Below are 21574 nucleotides of genomic sequence, written 5' to 3'. Positions count from 1 at the left end.
ATAACCTGTAATCCCTCTGTTAGCTACAAATCCACACCAGATCAGACCCTATAACCTGCAATCCCTCTGTTAGCTACATACCCACACCAGCTCAGACCCTATAACCTGCAATCCCTTTGTTAGCTACATACCCACACCAGATCAGATCCCATAACCTGCAATCCCTCTGTTAGCTACATACCCACACCAGATCAGACCCTATAACCTGCAATCCCTCTGTTAGCTACATACACACACCAGATCAGTCCCTATAACCTGCAATCCCTCTGTTAGCTACATACCCACACCAGATCAGACCCTATAACCTGCAATCCCTCTGTTAGTTACATACCCAGACCAGATCAGACCCTATAACCTGTAATCCCTCTGTTAGCTACACATCCACACCAGATCAGACCCTATAACCTGCAATCCCTCTGTTAGCTACATACCCACACCAGCTCAGACCCTATAACCTGCAATCCCTTTGTTAGCTACATACCCACATCAGATCAGATCCCATAACCTGCAATCCCTCTGTTAGCTACATACCCACACCAGATCAGACCCTATAACCTGCAATCCCTCTGTTAGCTACATACCCACACCAGATCAGACCCTATAACCTGCAATCCCTCTGTTAGCTACATACCCACACCAGATCAGATCCCATAACAACCTGCAATCCCTCTGTTAGCTACATACCCACACCAGATCAGATCCCATAACCTGCAATCCCTCTGTTAGCTACATACCCACACCAGATCAGACCATATAACCTGCAATACCTATGTTAGCTACATACCCACACCAGATAAGACCATATAACCTGCAATCCCTCTGTTAGCTACTAACCCACACCATATCAGTCCCCATAACCTGCAATCCCTCAGTTAGCTACATACCTACACCAGATCAGTCCCTATAACCTGCAATCCCTCTGTTAGCTACATACCGACACCAGAGAAGTCCCTATAACCTGCAATCCCTCTGTTAGCTACATACACACACCAGATCAGACCCTATAACCTGCAATCCCTCTGTTAGCTACATACCCACACCAGATCAGACCCTATAACCTGCAATCCCTCTGTTGGTTACATACCCAGACCAGATCAGACCCTATAACCTTTAATCCCTCTGTTAGCTACATATCCACACCAGATCAGACCCTATAACCTGCAATCCCTCTGTTAGCTACATACCCACACCAGATCAGACCCTATAACCTGCAATCCCTCTGTTAGCTACATACCCACACCAGATCAGATCCCATAACAACCTACAATCCCACTGTTAGCTACATACCCACACCAGATCAGACCCTATAACTTGCAATCCGTCTGTTAGCTACATACCCACACCAGATCAGATCCTATAAACTGCAATCCCTCTGTTAGCTACATACCCACACCAGATCAGATCCCATAACCTGCAATCCCTCTGTTAGTTACATACCCACACCAGATCAGACCCTATAACCTGCAATCCCTCTGTTAGCTACATACCCACACCAGATCAGACCCTATAACCTGCAATCCCTCTGTTAGCTACATACCCACACCAGATCAGATCCCATAACAACCTGCAATCCCTCTGTTAGCTACATGCCCACACCAGATCAGATCCCATAACCTGCAATCCCTCTGTTAGCTACATACCCACACCAGATCAGACCATATAACCTGCAATACCTCTGTTAGCTACATACCCACACCAGATAAGACCATATAACCTGCAATCCCTCTGTTAGCTACTAACCCACACCAGATCAGTCCCCATAACCTGCAATCCCTCAGTTAGCTACATACCTACACCAGATCAGTCCCTATAACCTGCAATCCCTCTGTTAGCTACATACCGACACCAGAGAAGTCCCTATAACCTGCAATCCCTCTGTTAGCTACATACACACACCAGATCAGACCCTATAACCTGCAATCCCTCTGTTAGCTACATACCCAGACCAGATCAGACCCTATAACCTGCAATCCCTCTGTTAGTTACATACCCAGACCAGATCAGACCCTATAACCTTTAATCCCTCTGTTAGCTACATATCCACACCAGATCAGACCCTATAACCTGCAATCCCTCTGTTAGCTACATACCCACACCAGATCAGACCCTATAACCTGCAATCCCTTTGTTAGCTACATACCCACACCAGATCAGATCCCATAACCTGCAATCCCTCTGTTAGCTACATACCCACACCAGATCAGACCCTATAACCTGCAATCCCTCTGTTAGCTACATACCCACACCAGATCAGACCCTATAACCTGCAATCCCTCTGTTAGCTACATACCCACACCAGATCAGATCCCATAACAACCTACAATCCCACTGTTAGCTACATACCCACACCAGATCAGACCCTATAACTTGCAATCCGTCTGTTAGCTACATACCCACACCAGATCAGATCCTATAAACTGCAATCCCTCTGTTAGCTACATACCCACACCAGCTCAGACCCTATAACCTGCAATCCCTTTGTTAGCTACATACCCACACCAGATCAGATCCCATAACCTGCAATCCCTCTGTTAGCTACATACCCACACCAGATCAGACCCTATAACCTGCAATCCCTCTGTTAGCTACATACCCACACCAGAGAAGTCCCTATAACCTGCAATCCCTCTGTTAGCTACATACACACACCAGATCAGACCCTATAACCTGCAATCCCTCTGTTAGCTACATACCCACACCAGATCAGACCCTATAACCTGCAATCCCTCTGTTAGTTACATACCCAGACCAGATCAGACCCTATAACCTGTAATCCCTCTGTTAGCTACACATCCACACCAGATCAGACCCTATAACCTGCAATCCCTCTGTTAGCTACATACCCACACCAGCTCAGACCCTATAACCTGCAATCCCTTTGTTAGCTACATACCCACATCAGATCAGATCCCATAACCTGCAATCCCTCTGTTAGCTACATACCCACACCAGATCAGACCCTATAACCTGCAATCCCTCTGTTAGCTACATACCCACACCAGATCAGACCCTATAACCTGCAATCCCTCTGTTAGCTACATACCCACACCAGATCAGATCCCATAACAACCTGCAATCCCTCTGTTAGCTACATACCCACACCAGATCAGATCCCATAACCTGCAATCCCTCTGTTAGCTACATACCCACACCAGATCAGACCATATAACCTGCAATACCTATGTTAGCTACATACCAACACCAGATAAGACCATATAACCTGCAATCCCTCTGTTAGCTACTAACCCACACCATATCAGTCCCCATAACCTGCAATCCCTCAGTTAGCTACATACCTACACCAGATCAGTCCCTATAACCTGCAATCCCTCTGTTAGCTACATACCGACACCAGAGAAGTCCCTATAACCTGCAATCCCTCTGTTAGCTACATACACACACCAGATCAGACCCTATAACCTGCAATCCCTCTGTTAGCTACATACCCACACCAGATCAGACCCTATAACCTGCAATCCCTCTGTTGGTTACATACCCAGACCAGATCAGACCCTATAACCTTTAATCCCTCTGTTAGCTACATATCCACACCAGATCAGACCCTATAACCTGCAATCCCTCTGTTAGCTACATACCCACACCAGATCAGACCCTATAACCTGCAATCCCTCTGTTAGCTACATACCCACACCAGATCAGATCCCATAACAACCTACAATCCCACTGTTAGCTACATACCCACACCAGATCAGACCCTATAACTTGCAATCCGTCTGTTAGCTACATACCCACACCAGATCAGATCCTATAACCTGCAATCCCTCTGTTAGCTACATACCCACACCAGATCAGATCCCATAACCTGCAATCCCTCTGTTAGTTACATACCCACACCAGATCAGACCCTATAACCTGCAATCCCTCTGTTAGCTACATACCCACACCAGATCAGACCCTATAACCTGCAATCCCTCTGTTAGCTACATACCCACACCAGATCAGATCCCATAACAACCTGCAATCCCTCTGTTAGCTACATGCCCACACCAGATCAGATCCCATAACCTGCAATCCCTCTGTTAGCTACATACCCACACCAGATCAGACCATATAACCTGCAATACCTCTGTTAGCTACATACCCACACCAGATAAGACCATATAACCTGCAATCCCTCTGTTAGCTACTAACCCACACCAGATCAGTCCCCATAACCTGCAATCCCTCAGTTAGCTACATACCTACACCAGATCAGTCCCTATAACCTGCAATCCCTCTGTTAGCTACATACCGACACCAGAGAAGTCCCTATAACCTGCAATCCCTCTGTTAGCTACATACACACACCAGATCAGACCCTATAACCTGCAATCCCTCTGTTAGCTACATACCCAGACCAGATCAGACCCTATAACCTGCAATCCCTCTGTTAGTTACATACCCAGACCAGATCAGACCCTATAACCTTTAATCCCTCTGTTAGCTACATATCCACACCAGATCAGACCCTATAACCTGCAATCCCTCTGTTAGCTACATACCCACACCAGATCAGACCCTATAACCTGCAATCCCTCTGTTAGCTACATACCCACACCAGATCAGATCCCATAACCTGCAATCCCTCTGTTAGCTACATACCCACACCAGATCAGACCCTATAACCTGCAATCCCTCTGTTAGCTACATACCCACACCAGATCAGACCCTATAACCTGCAATCCCTCTGTTAGCTACATACCCACACCAGATCAGATCCCATAACAACCTACAATCCCACTGTTAGCTACATACCCACACCAGATCAGACCCTATAACTTGCAATCCGTCTGTTAGCTACATACCCACACCAGATCAGATCCTATAAACTGCAATCCCTCTGTTAGCTACATACCCACACCAGATCAGACCCTATAACCTGCAATCCCTCTGTTAGCTACATACCCACACCAGATCAGATCCCATAACAACCTACAATCCCACTGTTAGCTACATACCCACACCAGATCAGACCCTATAACTTGCAATCCGTCTGTTAGCTACATACCCACACCAGATCAGATCCTATAAACTGCAATCCCTCTGTTAGCTACATACCCACACCAGATCAGACCCTATAACCTGCAATCCCTCTGTTAGCTACATACCCACACCAGATCAGATCCCATAACAACCTACAATCCCACTGTTAGCTACATACCCACACCAGATCAGATCCCATAACCTGCAATCCCTCTGTTAGCTACATACCCACACCAGATCAGACCCTATAACCTGCAATCCCTCTGTTAGCTACATACCCACACCAGATCAGACCCTATAACCTGCAATCCCTCTGTTAGCTACATACCCACACCAGATCAGATCCCATAACAACCTACAATCCCACTGTTAGCTACATACCCACACCAGATCAGACCCTATAACTTGCAATCCGTCTGTTAGCTACATACCCACACCAGATCAGATCCTATAAACTGCAATCCCTCTGTTAGCTACATACCCACACCAGATCAGATCCCATAACCTGCAATCCCTCTGTTAGTTACATACCCACACCAGATCAGACCCTATAACCTGCAATCCCTCTGTTAGCTACATAATCACACCAGTTCAGACCCTATAACTTGCAATCCCTCTGTTAGTTACATACCCACACCAGATCAAACCGCATAACCTGCAATCCCTCTTTTAGCTACATACCCACACCAGATCAGATCCCATAACCTGCAATCCCTCTGTTAGTTACATACCCACACCAGATCATATCCCATAACCTGCAATCCCTGTTAGTTACATACCCACACCAGATCAGACCCTATAACCTACAATCCCTTTGTTAGCTACATACCCACACAAGATCGGATCCCATAACCTGCAATCCCTCTTAGCTACATACCCACCCCAGATCAGACCCTATAACCTGCAATCCCTCTGTTAGTTACATACCCACACCAGATCAGACCCTATAACCTGCAATACCTCTGTTAGTTACATGCCCACACCAGATCAGATCCCATAACCTGCAATCCCTCTGTTAGTTACATACCCACACCAGATCAGACCCTATAACCTGCAATCTCTCTGTTAGCCACATACCCACACCAGATCCCATAACTTGCAATCCCTATGTTAGCTACATACCCACACCAGATCAGACCATATAACCTGCAATCCCTCTGTTAGCTACATACCCACACCAGATCAGACCATATAACCTGTAATCCCTCTGTTAGCTACTTACCCACACCAGATCAGTCCCCATAACCTGCAATCCCTCAGTTAGCTACATACCTACACCAGATCAGTCCCTATAACCTGCAATCCCTCTGTTAGCTACATACCCAAACCAGAGAAGTCCCTATAACCTGCAATCCCTCTGTTAGCTAAATACACACACCAGATAAGACCCTATAACCTGCAATCCCTCTGTTAGCTACATACCCACACCAGATCAGACCCTATAACCTGCAATCCCTCTGTTAGTTACATACCCACACCAGATCAGACCCTAAAGCCTGTAATCCCTCTGTTAGCTACATATCCACACCAGATCAGACCCTATAACCTGCAATCCCTCTGTTAGCTACATACCCACACCAGATCAGACCCTATAACCTGCAATCCCTTTGTTAGCTACATACCCACACCAGATCAGATCCCATAACCTGCAATCCCTCTGGTAGCTACATACCCACACCAGATCAGACCCTATAACCTGCAATCCCTCTGTTAGCTACATACCACACCAGATCAGACCCTATAACCTGCAATCCCTCTGTTAGCTACATACCCACACCAGATCAGATCCCATAACCTGCAATCCCTCTGTTAGCTACATACCCACACCAGATCAGATCCCATAACCTGCAATCCCTCTGTTAGCTACATACCCACACCAGATCAGATCCCATAACCTGCAATCCCTCTGTTAGTTACATACCCACACCAGATCAGACCCTATAACCTGCAATCCCTCTGTAAGCTACATAATAACACCAGATCAGACCCTATAACCTGCAATCCCTCTGTTAGTTACAAACCCACACCAGATCAAACCACATAACCTACAATCCCTCTGTTAGCTACATACCCACACCAGATCAGACCCTATAACCTGCAATCCCTCTGTTAGTTACATAACCACACCAGATCAGACCCTATAACCTGCAATCCCTCTGTTAGCTACATACCCACACCAGATCAGACCCTATAACCTGCAATACCTCTGTTAGTTACATACCCACACCAGATCAGACCCTATAACCTGCAATACCTCTGTTAGTTAAATACCCACACCATATCAGATCCCATAACCTGCAATCCCTCTGTTAGTTACATACCCACACCAGATCAGACCCTATAACCTGCATTCCCTCTGTTAGCCACATACCCACACCAGCTCAGACCCTATAACCTGTAATCCCTCTGTTAGCTACATATCCACACCAGATCAGACCCTATAACGTGCAATCCCTCTATTGGCTACATACCCACACCAGATCAAACCCTATAACCTGCAATCCCTTTGTTAGCTACATACCCACACCAGATCAGATCCCATAACCTGCAATCCCTCTGTTAGCTACATACCCACACCAGATCAGACCCTATAACCTGCAATCCCTCTGTTAGCTTCATACCCACACCAGATCAGATCCCATAACCTGCAATCCCTATGTTAGTTACATACCCACACCAGATCAGAGCCTATAACCTGCAATCCCTATGTTAGTTACATACCCACACCAGATCAGACCCTATAACCTGCAATCCCTCTGTTAGCTACATACCCACACCAGATCAGACCCTATAACCTGCAATCCCTCTGTTAGTTACATACCCACACCAGATCAGAGCCTATAACCTGCAATCCCTCTGTTAGCTACATACCCACACCAGATCAGACCCTATAACTTGCAATCCGTCTGTTAGCTACATACCCACACCAGATCAGATCCTATAACCTGCAATCCCTCAGTTAGCTACATACCCACACCAGATCAGATCCCATAACATGCAATCCCTCTGTTAGTTACATACCCACACCAGATCAGACCCTATAACCTGCAATCCCTCTGTTAGCTACATACCCACACCAGATCAGACCCTATAACCTGCAATCCCTCTGTTAGTTACATACCCACACCAGATCAGACCCTATAACCTGCAATACCTCTGTTAGTTACATACCCACACCAGATCAGATCCCATAACCTGCAATCCCTCTGTTAGTTACATACCCACACCAGATCAGACCCTATAACCTGCAATCCCTCTGTTAGCCACATACCCACACCAGATCAGACCCTATAACCTGTAATCCCTATGTTAGCTACATATCCACACCAGATCAGACCCTATAACGTGCAATCCCTCTATTGGCTACATATCCACACCAGATCAAACCCTATAACCTACAATCCCTTTGTTAGCTACATACCCACACCAGATCAGATCCCATAACCTGCAATCCCTCTGTTAGCTACATACCCACACCAGATCAGACCCTATAACCTGCAATCCCTCTGTTAGCTTCATACCCACACCAGATCAGATCCCATAACCTGCAATCCCTCTGTTAGTTACATACCCACACCAGATCAGATCCTATAACCTGCAATCCCTATGTTAGCTACATACCCACACCAGATCAGACCCTATAACCTGCAATCCCTCTGTTAGCTACATACCCACACCAGATCAGACCCTATAACCTGCAATCCCTCTGTTAGCTACATACCCACACCAGATCAGACCCTATAACCTGCAATCCCTCTGTTAGTTACATACCCACACCAGATCAGAGCCTATAACCTGCAATCGCTCTGTTAGCTACATACCCACACCAGATCAGACCCTATAACCTGCAATCCGTCTGTTAGCTACATACCCACACCAGATCAGATCCCATAACCTGCAATCCCTCAGTTAGCTACATACCCACACCAGATCAGATCCCATAACCTGCAATCCCTCAGTTAGCTACATACCCACACCAGATCAGATCCCATAACCTGCAATCCCTCTGTTAGTTACATACCCACACCAGATCAGACCCTATTACCTGCAATCCCTCTGTTAGCTACATAATATTACCAGTTCAGACCCTATAACCTGCAATCCCTCTGTTAGTTACATACCCACACCAGATCAAACCGCATAACCTGCAATCCCTCTGTTAGCTATATACCCACACCAGATCAGACCCTATAACCAGCAATCCCTCTGTTAGCTACATACCCACACCAGATCAGATCCTATAACCTGCAATCCCTCTGTTAGCTACATACCCACACCAGATCAGACCCTATAACCTGCAATCCCTCTGTTAGCTACATTCCCACACCAGATCAGATCCCATAACCTGCAGTCCCTCTTTTAGCTACATACCCACAACAGATCAGATCCCATAATCTGCAATCCCTCTGTTAGCTACATACCCACACCAGATCAGATCCCATAACCTGCAATCCCTTTGTTAGCTACATACCCATACCAGTTCAGACCCTATAACCTGCAATCCCTCTGTTAGGCACATGCCCACACCAGATCAGACCCTATAACCTGCAATCCCTCTGTTAGCTACTACATACCCACACCAGATCAGATCCCATAACCTTCAATCCCTCTGTTAGCTACATACCAACACGAGATTAGACCCTATAACCTCCAATCCCTCGGTTAGCCACATGCCCAAACCAGATCAGACCCTATAACCTGCAATCCCTCTGTTAGCTACATACCCACACCAGATCAGATCCCATAACCTGCAATCCCTCTGTTAGCTACATACCCACACCAGATCAGACCCTATAACCTGCAATCCCTCTGTTAGCTACATACCCACACCAGATCAGACCCAATTACCTGCAATCCCTCTGTTAGCTTCATACCCACACCAGATCAGATCCCTTAACCTGCAATCCCTCTGTTAGTTACATACCCACACCAGATCAGATCATATAACCTGCAATCCCTATGTTAGTTACATACCCACACCAGATCAGACCCTATAACCTGCAATCCCTCTGTTAGCTACATACCCACACCAGATCAGACCCTATAACCTGCAATCCCTCTGTTAGTTACATACCCACACCAGATCAGAGCCTATAACCTGCAATCGCTCTGTTAGCTACATACCCACACCAGATCAGACCCTATAACCTGCAATCCGTCTGTTAGCTACATACCCACACCAGATCAGACCCTATAACCTGCAATCCCTCTGTTAGCTACATACCCACACCAGATCAGAGCCTATAACCTGCAATCCCTCTGTTAGTTACATACCCACACCAGATCAGAGCCTATAACCTGCAATCGTTCTGTTAGCTACATACCCACACCAGATCAGACCCTATAACCTGCAATCCGTCTGTTAGCTACATACCCACACCAGATCAGATCCCATAACCTGCAATCCCTCAGTTAGCTACATACCCACACTAGATCAGATCCCATAACCTGCAATCCCTCTCTTAGTTACATACCCACACCAGATCAGACCCTATAACCTGCAATCCCTCTGTTAGCTATATAATCATACCAGTTCAGACCCTATAACCTGCAATCCCTCTGTTAGTTACATACCAACACCAGATCAGACCCTATAACCTGCAATCCCTCTGTTAGCTACATAATCATACCAGTTCAGACCCTATAACCTGCAATCCCTCTGTTAGTTACATACCCACACCAGATCAAACCGCATAACCTGCAATTCCTCTGTTAGCTACATACCCACACCAGATCAGACCCTATAACCTGCAATCCCTCTGTTAGCTACATACCCACACCAGATCAGATCCTATAACCTGCAATCCTTCTGTTAGCTACATACCCACACCAGATCAGACCCTATAACCTGCAATCCCTCTGTTAGCTACATTCCCACACCAGATCAGATCCCATAACCTGCAGTCCCTCTTTTAGCTACATACCCACAACAGATCAGATCCCATAACCTGCAATCCCTCTGTTAGCTGCATACACACACCAGATCAGACCCTATAACCTGCAATCCCTCTGTTAGCTACATACCCACACCAGATCAGATCCCATAACCTGCAATCCCTTTGTTAGCTACATACCCACACCAGATCAGACCCTATAACCTGCAATCCCTCTGTTAGGCACATGCCCACACCAGATCAGACCCTATAACCTGCAATCCCTCTGTTAGCTACTACATACCCACACCAGATCAGATCCCATAACCTTCAATCCCTCTGTTAGCTACATACCAACACGAGATTAGACCCTATAACCTCCAATCCCTCGATTAGCCACATGCCCACACCAGATCAGACCCTATAACCTGCAATCCCTCTGTTAGCTACATACCCACACCAGATCAGTCCCTATATCCTGCAGTCCCTCGGTTAGCTACATACCTACACCAGATCAGTCCCTATAACCTGCAATCCCTCTGTTAGCTACATACCCACACCAGATTAGATCCTATAACCTGCAATCCCTCTGTCAGCCATGTCTGTTCAGACCTCAGGCCTTTGGTCATCTACATACCCACACCAGATCAGACGCTATAACCTGCAATCCCTCTGTTAGCTACATACCCACACCAGATCAGATGCTATAACCTGCAATCCCTCTGTTAGCTACATACCCACACCAGATTAGACCATATAACCTGCAATCCCTCTGTTAGCTACATACCCACACCAGATCAGACCCTATAACCTGCAATCCCTCTGTTAGCAACCTACCCACACCAGATCAGTCCCTATAACCTGCAATCCCTCAATTAGCTACATACCCACAACAGATCAGACCCTATAACCTGTAATCCCTCTGTTAGTTACATACCCACACCAGATTAGATCCTATAACCTGCAATCCCTCTGTCAGCCATGTCTGTTCAGACCTCAGGCCTTTGGTCATCTACATACCCACACCAGATCAGACGCTATAACCTGCAATCCCTCTGTTAGCTACATACCCACACCAGATCAGATGCTATAACCTGCAATCCCTCTGTTAGCTACATACCCCCACCAGATCAGACCCTATAACCTGCAATCCCTCTTTTAGCTACATACCCACACCAGATCAGACCCTATAATCTGCAATCCCTCTGTTAGCTACATACCCATACCAGATCAGACCCTATAATCTGCAATCCCTCTGTTAGTTACATACCCACACCAGATCAAAAACTATAACCTGCAATCCCTCTTTTAGCTACATACCCACACCAGATCAGACCCTATAACTTGCAATCCCTCTGTTAGCTACATACCCACACCAGATCAGACCCTATAATCTGCAATCCCTCTGTTAGTTACATACCCACACCAGATCAGTCCTTATAACCTGCAATCCCTCTGTTAGCTACATACCCACACCAGTTCAGTTCCTATAACCTCCAATCCCTCTGTTAGTTACATACCCACACCAGATCAGACCCTATAACCTGCAATCCCTCTGTTAGCTACATACCCACACCAGATCATATCCCATAACCTGCAATCCCTCTGTTAGCTACATACCCACACCAGATTAGATCCTATAACCTGCAATCCCTCTGTCAGCCATGTCTGTTCAGACCTCAGGCCTTTGGTCATCTACATACCCACACCAGATCAGACGCTATAACCTGCAATCCCTCTGTTAGCTACATACCCACACCAGATCAGATGCTATAACCTGCAATCCCTCTGTTAGCTACATACCCACACCAGATTAGACCATATAACCTGCAATCCCTCTGTTAGCTACATACCCACACCAGATCAGACCCTATAACCTGCAATCCCTCTGTTAGCAACCTACCCACACCAGATCAGTCCCTATAACCTGCAATCCCTCAATTAGCTACATACCCACAACAGATCAGACCCTATAACCTGTAATCCCTCTGTTAGTTACATACCCACACCAGATCAGTCCCTATATCCTGCAGTCCCTCGGTTAGCTACATACCTACACCAGATTAGTCCCTATAACCTGCAATCCCTCTGTTAGCTACATACCCACACCAGATTAGATCCTATAACCTGCAATCCCTCTGTCAGCCATGTCTGTTCAGACCTCAGGCCTTTGGTCATCTACATACCCACACCAGATCAGACGCTATAACCTGCAATCCCTCTGTTAGCTACATACCCACACCAGATCAGATGCTATAACCTGCAATCCCTCTGTTAGCTACATACCCCCACCAGATCAGACCCTATAACCTGCAATCCCTCTTTTAGCTACATACCCACACCAGATCAGACCCTATAATCTGCAATCCCTCTGTTAGCTACATACCCATACCAGATCAGACCCTATAATCTGCAATCCCTCTGTTAGTTACATACCCACACCAGATCAAAAACTATAACCTGCAATCCCTCTTTTAGCTACATACCCACACCAGATCAGACCCTATAACTTGCAATCCCTCTGTTAGCTACATACCCACACCAGATCAGACCCTATAATCTGCAATCCCTCTGTTAGTTACATACCCACACCAGATCAGTCCTTATAACCTGCAATCCCTCTGTTAGCTACATACCCACACCAGTTCAGTTCCTATAACCTCCAATCCCTCTGTTAGTTACATACCCACACCAGATCAGACCCTATAACCTGCAATCCCTCTGTTAGCTACATACCCACACCAGATCATATCCCATAACCTGCAATCCCTCTGTTAGCTACATACCCACACCAGATCAGACCCTATAACCTGCAATCCCTCTGTTAGCTACATACCCACACCAGATCAGATCCCATAACCTGCAATCCCTTTGTTAGCTACATACCCACACCAGATCAGACCCTATAACCTGCAATCCCTCTGTTAGCTACATACCAACACGAGATTAGACCCTATAACCTCCAATCCCTTGGTTAGCCACATGCCCACACCAGATCAGACCCTATAACCTGCAATCCCTCTGTTAGCTACATACCCACACCAGATCAGATCCCATAACCTGCAATCCCTCTGTTAGCTACATACCCACACCAGATCAGACCCTATAACCTGCAATCCCTCTGTTAGCTACATACCCACACCAGATCAGACCCTATAACCTGCAATCCCTCTGTTAGCTTCATACCCACACCAGATCAGATCCCATAACCTGCAATCGCTCTGTTAGCTACATACCCACACCAGATCAGACCCTATAACCTGCAATCCCTCTGTTAGCAACCTACCCACACCAGATCAGTCCCTATAACCTGCAATCCCTCAGTTAGCTACATACCCACAACAGATCAGACCCTATAACCTGTAATCCCTCTGTTAGTTACATACCCACACCAGATCAGACCCTATAAACTGCAATCCCTTTGTTAGCTACAAACCCACACCAGATCAAACCCTATAACCTGCAATCCCTCTTTTAGCTACATACCCACACCAGATCAGACCCTATAACCTGCAATCCCTCTGTTAGCTACATACCCACACCAAATCAGACCCTATAATCTGCAATCCCTCTGTTAGTTACATACCCACACCAGATCAGTCCTTATAACCTGCAATCCCTCTGTTAGCTACATACCCACACCAGTTCAGTCCCTATAACCTCCAATCCCTCTGTTAGTTACATACCCACACCAGATCAGACCCTATAACCTGCAATCCCTCTGTTAGCTACATACCCACACCAGATCATATCCCATAACCTGCAATCCCTCTGTTAGCTACATACCCACACCAGATCAGACCCTATAACCTGCAATCCCTCTGTTAGCTACATACCCACACCAGATCAGACCCTATAACCTGCAATCCCTCTGTTAGCTACATACCCACACCAGATCAGATCCCATAACCTGCAATCCCTCTGTTAGTTACATACCCACACCAGATCAGACCCTATAAACTGCAATCCCTTTGTTAGCTACATACCCACACCAGATCAAACCCTATAACCTGCAATCCCTCTTTTAGCTACATACCCACACCAGATCAGACCCTATAACCTGCAATCCCTCTGTTAGCTACATACCCACACCAAATCAGACCCTATAATCTGCAATCCCTCTGTTAGTTACATACCCACACCAGATCAGTCCTTATAACCTGCAATCCCTCTGTTAGCTACATACCCACACCAGTTCAGTCCCTATAACCGCCAATCCCTCTGTTAGTTACATACCCACACCAGATCAGATCCTATAACCTGCAATCCCTCTGTTAGCTACATACCCACACCAGATCATATCCCATAACCTGCAATCCTTCTGTTAGCTACATACCCACACCAGATCAGACCCTATAACCTGCAATCCCTCTGTTAGCTACATACCCACACCAGATCAGACCCTATAACCTGCAATCCCTCTGTTAGCTACATACCCACACCAGATCAGATCCCATAACCTGCAATCCCTCTGTTAGCTACATACCCACACCAGATCAGACTCTATAACCTGCAATCCCTCGGTTAGCTACATATCCACACCAGATCACACCCTATAACCTGCAATCCCTCTGTTAGCCACATACCCACACCATATCAAACCGTATAACTTGCAATCCCTCTGTTAGCTACATACCCACACCAGATCAGACCCTATAACCTGCAATCCCCCTGTTAGTTACATACCCACACCAGATCAGATCCCATAACCTGTAATCCCTCTGTTAGCTACATATCCACACCAGATCAGACCCTATAACCTGCAATCCCTCTGTTAGCTACTTACCCACACCAGATCAGACCCTATACCCTGCTATCCAACTGTTAGCTACATACCCACACCAGATCAGACTCTATAACCTGCAATCCCCCTGTTAGTTACATACCCACACCAGATCAGACCCTATAACCTGTAATCCCTCTGTTAGCTACATATCCACACCAGATCAGACCCTATAACCTGCAATCCCTCTGTTAGCTACATACCCACATCAGATCAGACCCTATAACCTGTAATCCCTCTGTTAGCTACATACCCACACCAGATCAGACCATATAATCTGCAATCCCTCTGTTAGTTACATACCCACACCAGATCAGTCCCTATAACCTGCAATCCCTCTGTTAGCTACATACCCACACCAGATCAGTCCCTATAACCTCCAATCCCTCTGTTAGTTACATACCCACACCAGATCAGACCCTATAACCTGCAATCCCTCTGTTAGCTACATACCCACACCAGATCATATCCCATAACCTACAATCCCTTTTTTAGCTACATACCCACACCAGATCAGACCCTATAACCTGCAATCCCTCTGTTAGCTACATACACACACCAGATCAGATCCCATATCCTGCAATCCCTTTGTTAGCTACATACCCACACCAGATCAGACCCTATAACCTGCAATCCCTCTGTTAGCTACATACCCACACCAGATCAGATCCCATAACCTGCAATCCCTCTGTTAGATACATACCCACACCAGATCAGACCCTATAACCTGCAATCCCTCGGTTAGCTACATACCCACACTAGATCAAACCCTATAACCTGCAATCCCTCTGTTAGCCACATACCCACACCAGATCAAACCGTATAACTTGCAATCCCTCTGTTAGCTACTTACCCACACCAGATCAAACCGTATAACTTGTAATCCCTCTGTTAGCTACATACCCACACCAGATCAGACTCTATAACCTGCAATCCCTCTGTTAGCTTCATACCCACACCAGATCAGATCCCATAACCTGCAATCGCTCTGTTAGCTACATACCCACACCAGATCAGACCCTATAACCTGCAATCCCTCTGTTAGCAACCTACCCACACCAGATCAGTCCCTATAACCTGCAATCCCTCAGTTAGCTACATACCCACAACAGATCAGACCCTATAACCTGTAATCCCTCTGTTAGTTACATACCCACACCAGATCAGACCCTATAAACTGCAATCCCTTTGTTAGCTACAAACCCACACCAGATCAAACCCTATAACCTGCAATCCCTCTTTTAGCTACATACCCACACCAGATCAGACCCTATAACCTGCAATCCCTCTGTTAGCTACATACCCACACCAAATCAGACCCTATAATCTGCAATCCCTCTGTTAGTTACATACCCACACCAGATCAGTCCTTATAACCTGCAATCCCTCTGTTAGCTACATACCCACACCAGTTCAGTCCCTATAACCTCCAATCCCTCTGTTAGTTACATACCCACACCAGATCAGACCCTATAACCTGCAATCCCTCTGTTAGCTACATACCCACACCAGATCATATCCCATAACCTGCAATCCCTCTGTTAGCTACATACCCACACCAGATCAGACCCTATAACCTGCAATCCCTCTGTTAGCTACATACCCACACCAGATCAGACCCTATAACCTGCAATCCCTCTGTTAGCTACATACCCACACCAGATCAGATCCCATAACCTGCAATCCCTCTGTTAGTTACATACCCACACCAGATCAGACCCTATAAACTGCAATCCCTTTGTTAGCTACATACCCACACCAGATCAAACCCTATAACCTGCAATCCCTCTTTTAGCTACATACCCACACCAGATCAGACCCTATAACCTGCAATCCCTCTGTTAGCTACATACCCACACCAGATCAGACCCTATAATCTGCAATCCCTCTGTTAGTTACATACCCACACCAGATCAGTCCTTATAACCTGCAATCCCTCTGTTAGCTACATACCCACACCAGTTCAGTCCCTATAACCGCCAATCCCTCTGTTAGTTACATACCCACACCAGATCAGATCCTATAACCTGCAATCCCTCTGTTAGCTACATACCCACACCAGATCATATCCCATAACCTGCAATCCTTCTGTTAGCTACATACCCACACCAGATCAGACCCTATAACCTGCAATCCCTCTGTTAGCTACATACCCACACCAGATCAGACCCTATAACCTGCAATCCCTCTGTTAGCTACATACCCACACCAGATCAGATCCCATAACCTGCAATCCCTCTGTTAGCTACATACCCACACCAGATCAGACTCTATAACCTGCAATCCCTCGGTTAGCTACATATCCACACCAGATCACACCCTATAACCTGCAATCCCTCTGTTAGCCACATACCCACACCATATCAAACCGTATAACTTGCAATCCCTCTGTTAGCTACATACCCACACCAGATCAGACCCTATAACCTGCAATCCCCCTGTTAGTTACATACCCACACCAGATCAGATCCCATAACCTGTAATCCCTCTGTTAGCTACATATCCACACCAGATCAGACCCTATAACCTGCAATCCCTCTGTTAGCTACTTACCCACACCAGATCAGACCCTATACCCTGCTATCCAACTGTTAGCTACATACCCACACCAGATCAGACTCTATAACCTGCAATCCCCCTGTTAGTTACATACCCACACCAGATCAGACCCTATAACCTGTAATCCCTCTGTTAGCTACATATCCACACCAGATCAGACCCTATAACCTGCAATCCCTCTGTTAGCTACATACCCACACCAGATCAGACCCTATAACCTGTAATCCCTCTGTTAGCTACATACCCACACCAGATCAGACCATATAATCTGCAATCCCTCTGTTAGTTACATACCCACACCAGATCAGTCCCTATAACCTGCAATCCCTCTGTTAGCTACATACCCACACCAGATCAGTCCCTATAACCTCCAATCCCTCTGTTAGTTACATACCCACACCAGATCAGACCCTATAACCTGCAATCCCTCTGTTAGCTACATACCCACACCAGATCATATCCCATAACCTACAATCCCTTTTTTAGCTACATACCCACACCAGATCAGACCCTATAACCTGCAATCCCTCTGTTAGCTACATACACACACCAGATCAGATCCCATATCCTGCAATCCCTTTGTTAGCTACATACCCACACCAGATCAGACCCTATAACCTGCAATCCCTCTGTTAGCTACATACCCACACCAGATCAGATCCCATAACCTGCAATCCCTCTGTTAGATACATACCCACACCAGATCAGACCCTATAACCTGCAATCCCTCGGTTAGCTACATACCCACACTAGATCAAACCCTATAACCTGCAATCCCTCTGTTAGCCACATACCCACACCAGATCAAACCGTATAACTTGCAATCCCTCTGTTAGCTACTTACCCACACCAGATCAAACCGTATAACTTGTAATCCCTCTGTTAGCTACATACCCACACCAGATCAGACTCTATAACCTGCAATCCCTCTGTTAGCTACATACCCACACCAGATCAGACTCTATAACCTGTAATCGCTCTGTTAGCTACATACCCAAACAAAATCAGACCTGATAACCTGCAATCCCTCTGTTAGCTACATACCCACATCAGATCAGTCCCTATAAACTGCAACCCCTCGGTTAGCTACATACCCACACCAGATTAGACCCTATAACCTGCAATCCCTCTGTTAGCTACATACCCACACCAGATCAGACCCTATAACCTGTAATCCCTCTGTTAGCTACTTACCCACACCAGATCAAACCCTATAACCTGCAATCCCTCTTTTAGCTACTTACCCACACCAGATCAAACCATATAACCTGCAATCCCTCTGGTAGCTACATACCCACACCAAATCAGACTCTATAACCTGCAATCCCTCGGATAGCTACATACCCACACCAAATCAGACCCTATAACCTGCAATCCCTCTGTTAGCTACATACACACACCAGATCAGATCCCATATCCTGCAATCCCTTTGTTAGCTACATACCCACACCAGATCAGACCCTATAACCTGCAATCCCTCTGTTAGCTACATACCCACACCAGATCAGATCCCATAACCTGCAATCCCTCTGTTAGATACATACCCACACCAGATCAGACCCTATAACCTGCAATCCCTCGGTTAGCTACATACCCACACTAGATCAAACCCTATAACCTGCAATCCCTCTGTTAGCCACATACCCACACCAGATCAAACCGTATAACTTGCAATCCCTCTGTTAGCTACTTACCCACACCAGATCAAACCGTATAACTTGTAATCCCTCTGTTAGCTACATACCCACACCAGATCAGACTCTATAACCTGCAATCCCTCTGTTAGCTACATACCCACACCAGATCAGACTCTATAACCTGTAATCGCTCTGTTAGCTACATACCCAAACAAAATCAGACCTGATAACCTGCAATCCCTCTGTTAGCTACATACCCACATCAGATCAGTCCCTATAAACTGCAACCCCTCGGTTAGCTACATACCCACACCAGATCAGACCCTATAACCTGTAATCCCTCTGTTAGCTACTTACCCACACCAGATCAAACCCTATAACCTGCAATCCCTCTTTTAGCTACTTACCCACACCAGATCAAACCATATAACCTGCAATCCCTCTGGTAGCTACATACCCACACCAAATCAGACTCTATAACCTGCAATCCCTCGGATAGCTACATACCCACACCAAATCAGACCCTATAACCTGCAATCCCTTTGTTATCTACTTATCCACACCAGATCAGACCCTATAACCTGCAATCCCTCTGTTAGCTACATACCCACACCAGATCAGACTCTATAACCTGCAATACCTCTGTTAGCTACCTACACACACCAGATCAGACTCTATAACCTATAACCCCTCAGTTAGCTACATACCCACACCAGATCAAACACTATAACCTGCAATCCCTCTGTTAGCTACATACCCACACCAGATCAAACACTATAACCTGCAATCCCTCTGTTAGCTACATACCCACACCAGATCAGACCCTATAACCTGAAATCCCTGTTAGCTACTTACCCACACCAGATCATACCCTATAACCTGCAATCCATCTGTTAGCTACATACCCACACCGAATCAGCCCCTTTAACCTGCAGTCCCTCTGTTAGCTACATACCCACACCAAATCAGACTCTATAACCGGCAATCCCTCTCACCTAGATTACAAATTTTACGTTGCGGCTTGTAACGCTGAAAATATGGCATTTTCAGCGTTAAAACAGCACCGCAACTATTACAAGTGTTGTTGGTATAGCTGTACCGCACACCTTTTAGCCTGTAACGCACTGTCAGTCCCGCACACGTAAAAATGACGGTTTTTAATGGGATTCCCATAGCGCCGGTATTACGAATTTTGCGGTACGGTTAAAAAATTAGCGTTACAGCCTAAAATGACAAGATCTGTAACGCCATTTAAAGTCAGTAGTTATGAGTTTTACACTACAAAGCTGTAGCATAAAACTCATAACTAAAGTGTTACAAAGTACACTAAACACCCATAAACTTTCTATTAACCCCTAAACCGAGGCCCTCCCGCATCGCAAACACAATAATAAATTTATTAACCCCTAATATGCTGCTCCCGACATCGCCGCCAGTATAAAAATGTATTAACATCTATTTCGCCGCTCCCCGACTATAATAAACTTATTAACCCCTAAACCGCCGCCCTCCTGCATCGCAAACACTATTTAAATATTATCAACCCCTAATCTGGCGTCCGCCCACACCGCCGTATTAATAAACCTATTAACCCCTAAACCGCAAGCCCCCCACAACGAAATATACTAAAATAAACTATTAACCCCTAAACCAAAAGCCCCCCACAACGAAATAAACTAATTTAAACTAGTAACCCCTAAAGCTAACGACCCCCTGACTTTATATTAAAATTACAATTT

This window comes from Bombina bombina, chromosome 1 (genome assembly GCF_027579735.1).
Source record: "Bombina bombina isolate aBomBom1 chromosome 1, aBomBom1.pri, whole genome shotgun sequence".
NCBI lineage: Eukaryota > Metazoa > Chordata > Amphibia > Anura > Bombinatoridae > Bombina > Bombina bombina.
Note: the sequence above shows the minus strand (reverse complement) of the source record.